The sequence below is a fragment of the Electrophorus electricus genome, chromosome 6 (genome assembly GCF_041902795.1).
Source record: "Electrophorus electricus isolate QZ-2024a chromosome 6, ASM4190279v1, whole genome shotgun sequence".
Lineage (NCBI taxonomy): Eukaryota > Metazoa > Chordata > Actinopteri > Gymnotiformes > Gymnotidae > Electrophorus > Electrophorus electricus.
In genome coordinates, this window is record NC_137502.1 from 29,016,334 (window position 1) to 29,024,555 (window position 8,222).

An 8,222-nucleotide genomic window follows, 5' to 3' on the forward strand; every position below is an offset into this window, starting at 1 on the left:
ACTGGAGCATCAAACAGAGAATTAGCAGCCGAGTGTGATGTCACGCTGTCCCTGCGGCTCTGCTTTGAAACGCCAAGCGCCAGCACCTTTGCACAGACAGAGTTAAAGTTGCACTTAGGGACACAACTGCCCCAAGACCACCTCTGCTCACGAGCAGGAGCGGGGCTTCTGTAAATATTCCAGAACGGGTGAGTGCAGCAGTAAAAATTGCTGTAGATGCTGAAGTCGGATATGTTCTTTACTACAGAATGAGGTTTCCTACTGAAGGTCACATTGCCAGTGTTCACTGTAAAAGACAGGACGTTTTGAGCCTACTACTCCCTGCAGCAGCTCAGAGTGTGTGTGTGTGTGTGTGTGTGTGTGTGTGTGTGTGTGTGTGTGTGTGTGTGTGTGTTAAAATGTCCTATAGGTTTGTCTTTGTTACATGTATTAATTTCTTCTTTTTTCTCTTTTAAATCACCAGTAGTGTTATATACCTGAACTGCAGCAATTTATTATGTAAGCAGTCTATTAAACTAATAAGACAACGGTGGAACTTCTTCAGTAAACTCTTATTAACATGCTTGTATCAAAGTGGCCACTAGTTGTGCAACCCCTGTGCTCCTGTCCTGACTTGCTACAATTTAACCTCATTACATCTTAAATAATGTGTACTAATTTATCCCAGAACACATTATGGCGGTTGTTTTATTTAATTTTATTTAATTTATTTAATAATTAAACAGCAGAATGGGAAAAAAAAAAAAAAGCCCTTTGACTTTGGTTGGTCAGACATAGGTCTTGCTTTTTATTATAACGCATACAGAATGTGAGATTATTCCCTTAAGCCATATGTGTGATAAACTGTTGTGTGTTCAGAGGCCCTGCCCCCTGCAGGGCGCTGTAATGATATTGCATGCTTCAAAGAATGTCCCTCTGCAGCTCTGGTGGACGGCGCTTCACCTGAAGTGTTTACTTAAAACACTGTTCGAAAATTAAGCGAATTGTATCAAATTGAATGGAACCTGTATGTGCTTGCACGTGTGTGTAAGTATTTGTGTGTGTGGGGGGTGGCCTTGAAACCTGATGCTAATGCCTTGGTCTGCTACATGGGTGCTGGGTTGAAATGCCAGCCGGAGTGAGTAGATGGGGAGTGACAGTGCATGATGTGGGGGGAGGAGGCCTGAGCCACAGGGGGTCAGCCACCCATCACAGGCGTCTCTGCTCTCTAAATGGCACGGAGCAAAGCATCAACAACTGCCTCCACAGGATCTATGGACAGGGAGGGCTACAACCGCCACCACCCTGGCTCCCAAAGACAATATCAGACAGTAGACACCTGTGTGCATGCGCACACAGACACACACACACACACACACATGCACACACATGCACACACACACACACACACACACCAATGTGCAGCAGTCTACAGGTATTACACTCCTCTCGCCCAGCCAAACGATGGGTCACCAAGTCAGCCAATGACAGTGCAGGGTCTGTGATGCAAGCAAGCATGCTGATTCAGGCATTGCAAGTCTCCTGAGAATGCAGGTACATTACCCAAGAGAAACACACACACCACGCGCACAGACACACACTGAGTCTGCTTTCCAGAGAAAAACACTCAGTTGAGACATTCTCTCCCACTCTCTGTGGGCTGATACCAAGAAGAAAGCAGCTCTATAGCCTTACTTTCTGAGACTGTGAGGATGTGGTGATATTTTGTTGTGCAAATACTCAGCACAAACATGTGGCCTTGTGGCTGATCATGTGTGTACACCAAAAAAAAAAAAAACAGATCAAAACATAAATGATCAAAACACAGGCACACTGAAGCGTATACATTAGCAGAAGCAAAAGCAATGTTTCTGTCAGTCTTTCTACGTTTGCGTCTCTACACACACACACACACACACATATGCATGCACGAATGCACTCATGCACACAAACATACGTAGGCTATTATGCTATTATGCTCACTGTTGAGCATAAGCGTTATTCCATAATTATATAACACTTAACATAACTCAGCAAAGACCACAATATGTGTTGTGCTAGGACGTGCTGGTTCAAGGATAGAGTAAGACACACGCGTGCTGAATCAACGAGTAAAACACACACACACACAGCGAGCGTGGGGGCGGGCCGGAAGCGTCCACTTGGTTGGTTAAAGAGAAAGGTGGCCTCAGCGAAGAAAAAACGGAAGAAGGCGACGCAAATGGCCGCGGCGTGACCAAAAACCACGGGACGCATGATCATACAAGAGCAGAGTACTGCGGAGAAAGGCAAATAGCGGAGACACGAACAGCACGGAGACGCAGGCCCCGGGCAAAGCGGAGCGCGCCGCGAAGCCATGGAGGTGATTTAACCTTCGACAGATGTTTAGGAGGTTTGTTGTGTTATTGGACGGGGAATAAATTGGATATGCACATGTGCGTTATTTTACAAAACGAAGACTTAAGAAGTATGTATTACTGTGCGTAATGCGCGTACAGAAATGCAGAAAAGCAGGGCATTCACACACACACACACACACACATATGTGAATACACACAGACACAGTAGGGCGTGAGAACTGGCATCAGACTTCCAGCAATGTGTGAGGACACCTGGAGATGATGTAAGCTATAGCCCCATATGTGAAAATACACACACACACACACACACACACTACATGGTGATTCATCCTGCATGATAATGACAGCTGCGTGGGTTTCTCCCTCCGCCCACACAGACCAGACAGTCACTCAAACTCAAAGTATAAGCGTAGGACGAGCCAGGGGAATGAGACATGGTGCTTTACTGCCCCCTAATGGTAACAATGGTTAACACAGGGCAATCCAGAGATTTCAAACATTTTATGGCATCCTTTCACATTCAGCCAGAAGTTCACATATTACATATTCTTTCACATATTATGCAGCTAAATGTGCTCAGCATCTTGAATAAAACATTTTTTACAATAAACATGTTGGCTAAAATATACATAAAGCAAGCAGAATAAGAGAAAAACAAGTAATTGTTTTATTACCTACTCTATAGTTGTACCCAACAGTAAACTAAATTGTCTTTCGGCTGCATTTCCATTCTGAAGTCAGGTGACTAACTGTACCAAAGTAAAGTTACTTGTGTAAGTTTCAATCAAAGGGCAGCTAGTGTTTATTATACATTGCACTATATATAAATGTATATTGCTAACATTGTTTATGCAAACACTTGTAAATATAGTATACAGTGAGAACAACAGTCAGTGAGAGCCAAAGTTATCAGCTGATTTAGGGCTGGATTCAACATCACACTGGAAATCAAGGTGCAAATCTGAAATCACAAGCTGATCCAATTTGTGTGAATTTCTTCATGGCAACTCATAATGTGACTCAGGAATGTGTATGGCCTCCACATGCCTGTGTGCACTCCTGACTGTCCGGGCATGCTCTTGAGGAGAACGCAGACAGCGTTCCAGGTGATTCCAGGGGATCACCTGGAAGAGGGCATCAGTGAGCTCTTGAACATTTATGGCATTTAGCTGACGCTTTTATCCAAAGCAATTACAATTATGACTGAATATGATTTGGAGGTCCAACACACCAGTAGATGGGTGTGTCTAATAAAGTGGCCATATATATATATATATATATATCCAAAGAAGATTCTAGGTGAGTAACTGCAGTCTGAAATGTCCTGTTTTTCTGACAGCCTTGTGTACTTCGTTGCTATTTTAGAGAGAGAGAGAGTCAAAATTGCAGTGAAGTACACAACGTTTCTGGAGGACATTTTGGTCAGAAGTCCTTCATCAGCTATGCAAGCAAAGTGCTTCTCATACATACGCATGCGTACAAAAATATACAAGAAATGCTTACAAAAATATCAAAAATCTTTAGAAAAAAAAAACAACAGATCATTTGACATGTTGTGCACGATGTGTTACCATAAGTTATTTAGCTTGTGAGTGCATGGAATTGCCTGTAGGTACAGCTACAGAGCAGATGGACCTAATAAACTAGCAACACAGTGAATGTTTAAAGCTCCAATTAGAACTGATAGAAGCAGCATGAAAACTGCCTCAGTATTACCTCACTGGTTCCTCAAAGCAAATGTACATATCATACTATTTTGTGCAGTTGTTATTATTCAGAATCCTTTGTTGTTGCCGTGCAGTACTAACATCGGGCTTGCAGGCAGGAGCAATACTTCACCGGGGCATTATAATAGTAATTAGTTCCAAAACTAATGAAAACCTCAAATAAAACAAAGCAAAGAGAATTTTGTTAGCTGCCTAACAATTAAAGACATTATTTATTTATTTCCTTTTTTATTTTTTTATTTATTTACAATAAATTTGTGGCCTAGAGAGATCTGAAGAGGTCGTGTTTTTGTCAACATGAGAAAAGTCACTAAGCCATTTGGCGCTGTATTAAGCGGCCGAATTAGAGGACAAAACGGAGCTGTTTGCTTTTCACTGTGGCCCTTCATACTGTAGAGCAGATGCTAGAGACAGACGCCATGTCTTCCTGTCCCTCACGTCCCCTCCACCGTCCCTGACGAGCTCCGAGACCCTTGTCCGAGGCCAAAATAAGACCTTCCCTTCCTGGGAGAGAGCAGTTGTTGACATTAGATGGCCCTGCCCACTCCGCTCCTACTCGGGCGGGCCCCACAGAAGAGGCGGGGCCACTGCCCACACACTGGCAACCTCTGGCATCACAGGGACCTGCCGGGGTCCCAGTCTGCCAAACCTCCACAGAAGCCACTCCCTGACACTGGGCGGTGGGGTCTCGCGTGAGTGTGGGTCGGAGCACACGTGTGTGAAGAGATTAACACGCACTGTTGCCGTAGCTCCTGGAGAAGGAGGCGCTGCTCAGTCAGGAGGTCAAGCACATCACCTCCTCCCTCCATTTCTGCAGAGGGAAAGACGCTTCAGGCACTGTGGCAGGGCACTGTGGCATTAATTCCAGCTTAAAGCCTTTATAGTCGAGCATAAACACCACAGTTAGCTAACACGTTTAGCTGATGTCTATACGGTTCACCTCACTTCAATCACCACAGCTTGACTTCCTGAGAGTATCCACACTTTGCCTTAACAACAGTACCAAACATGAAGCATTTGGGTTGAGCAGTGGTAGTCAGAAGTCACCAGACTCTCCAGATTTCAGATTCAGACTGGAGTTCACTGGAGTTCAGTGTTGACAAGCCATCCGCTGCGCTATAATGACATGAAGATAACCCTGCCTCAGGAAAGGAAAGCCAACTCAATGCTGCTCAGCATTAACTTAGGAACTGAAAAGAAAACATGTACCCTCCAGCACAAACTATAAAATCAGAAGAAATATTTACAGTAGCTGAATGAATGGATAAAGTACATAAATTAACCTAGTGGATTCAAATGGGAGGCTCCTAACCTGAGCAATTTCTTGGCTATATAGCGGTCCAGTGCTAAAGGCACCTAATAAAGGCACTTAATAAAAATGAATTGACATTTGTTTCCGTTTTCTCATTGGTTATCAGCTCACCTGAAACTAGCATGCGCAGAGAGAATGCCATGTAAAGCTAGGTCTCTAACACGGAAACAGACAGAGAAGGAGCCTTGTACAAAATGACTTATCATATCAACAATAGTAGTTGTGTCAGGTACTGCATATTTTTTTTAAAGAATCTGAATTTAATTAAGATTTATACAAAACAATCGAATGATCATGGAACGATGGAAGACCAATGCCACCTAGTGGTCTGGAGTCCCTGTTTGCATCGTGGCCAGCCTCATAATGACTGTTCCATTACAGATCTACTATGTAGGTGTGCAGAGCCAAACTCAACAAAACCACACCACGGGCCAATCAAGTCAACAAAACCACATCACTGGCCAATCAAACCATAAAAACTCTACCCCTGCCCAATCAGTTGCAGCCTGAGATCCATTATCAGCGGCCCTGAGTGGGCCCTCCATGCTCCTGTCCTGCCTCAGGTAGACTTCGCCCAGCTGCGAGGGGCCCAGCAGGGGTCGTAGGGTTAGCTGCAACACTTCCTCTGGCCCAAGCCGCGGCGCAGGCACGAAGGTCAGGCTGTAGCTGCGGGGCATTTGGGGCAGGTGGAGGAACTTCAGGGCGGAGTTCACCAGCAGGCACGCCCGATCCACCTGTCTGTGGGAGCCACGCATGCCGCCGCCATCATCCACGCCCACCGACAGTCTCCCACCATCACTGCCGAGGAAGGGGTAGGCGTAGCGGCGCAGATGGGAGCAGAAAGAGAGCGCAGGTACTCGCCTGCACAAGATGCAGGGAGGTGCCAGGAGGTGTGGGGAGGAGCAGGGGAATGCACACTTAGAACAATGGAAAAGCAAACGTGTGGGTAAATGAAGGAGGCAGACTGAGACCTAGTCATATTGTATGAGCAAGGCATGTTGGATCAGTGCGCTTAAATCAGAGCAGACACACACACACACACACACACACACACACACACACCATGGGGCATAAAAACAGACATCAAGCTGCCAGCAGCATTTGAGGACATCTGGATATGATGTAAGTTACACCTCCACATACATACATAAACACACATACGCACACATGCTCTGCAGTAAAAGCAGTGCTTCCCTCCTGTTGAAATAGATTGGAAAATGCAAAAGGCTCCAAGTGCACCCCTAAATGGTAATACTGTGTCTTCTCCTTATCACGACAAGCTTCACCTCACCTCCTCCACTCTGAGCACCACAGAAGAGCTTCTCTCCAGTCCTGATCTTCTGCTGACTAATGGCACTGTCAAACTGAGTCTCAGAGACACCCCACGGACCTAAATCCAGCAGGCTCTCCGACTGATCCCTCATCTGATGTGGACAAAATGGTCATTGCTGTTATCACTGGTGCTCACAACAGTGACATTTTTCTTTTTGACCTGTCTTCACTGAGAATGTTGCCATCACGATCATTTTCAACATTAACAAGATCATTTTTCCATATATGACACAGTTAACACTCAATTAACAACATTTTTATCATAGAAATTTTACTCTTTGAAAATAATAAAACTAATTCTAATTCTAATGCTAATCAGTGGAGGGGCGGGCAGGCATGGTGTGGACCAATGCCAATGGACTGAGCATGTCCAGACGGGTGAGCTTTTCATTGGCAGCTAGAGGTGGAGATTCGGCGACCTCCCCCTCGCCCTCCTCGCTGCATGCTAGGTCACACCTGCAGGCCATCGCCCCGTGACCTCGGCCTAGGTGACCCCTGTGACTCTGCCGCAATCCATCCTCCCTTGGCCAGGGTCTCTCCTCAGGTCAGCGTCCCTGAGGAAGACCGGGAGTGAGGAGGAAGAGGATGGGGCCGATGGAAGGGCGTGGCAGACCATAACTACCGCCACTCCTACAGCAAGCTAACAGAATCACTGAGGCATTGTGGGTTGGAGACAGCTTATGACCCTCTTCTAAGCACACATCTCTCTCACGCAGCTAATGTCTCGGGCTTCAGTGACGTCTCAGGCCAGCTGCGTCTCCTCCTGTCAGGCTGCGCGTGGTTGTCACAGCCAGGCCACCTCGCTAGCCCGACATCACCAGTCACGATGTCGCTTCAAAAATCATTCTGTTGTTTTATTTGAGAATGCGCCGATCTGCTAGTACCTCGGGCTACTTCAGTAGTCGGTTTCAGATGTTAAAAACTGTGGTTAATGCTGTATTTTCATTTCCTTTCCATTCTAGAATATGTGCGAATACCAAAAATACTTTCCTGTCATCGTCCCTGCCCTACTAAGATAGACACATAATGTAATGAATATTCATCGGCCTTACTGAATGCTTAGGAAGGAGTGAGAGAGGGATGCTTCCAGTAGCAAGCAAAGGGTGAGTGACCCCAGAAATGAAAATGTGTGAATCGTGTAATTTTGCCAGAACCCCTAGCAGAACATTTGATACAGCACCTATAAAGCACAGCTGGCTGGGAAATGTGTCACAGGGCTGAAGTTTCTCCCTCTCTCTTCGGTTTTCTCGCATTCCTGCGTATTTAACACTCTTCTCATACAGGCAAGTTCTTTCTCATCTGCCTTGTCACATTTTGTTCCTATATAAAGTCTGATTATTACATCAAATCAAATCAAATCAAATTTGTTTATATAGCACTTTTTACAACAGATGTTGTCACAAGCAGCTTTACAAATGTCCTGAGTCCAAGCCCCCAGTGAGCAAGCCAAGGATAACAGAAGCAAGGAAAAACATGAGGAAGAAACCTTGAGAGGAACCAAGACTCAAAGGA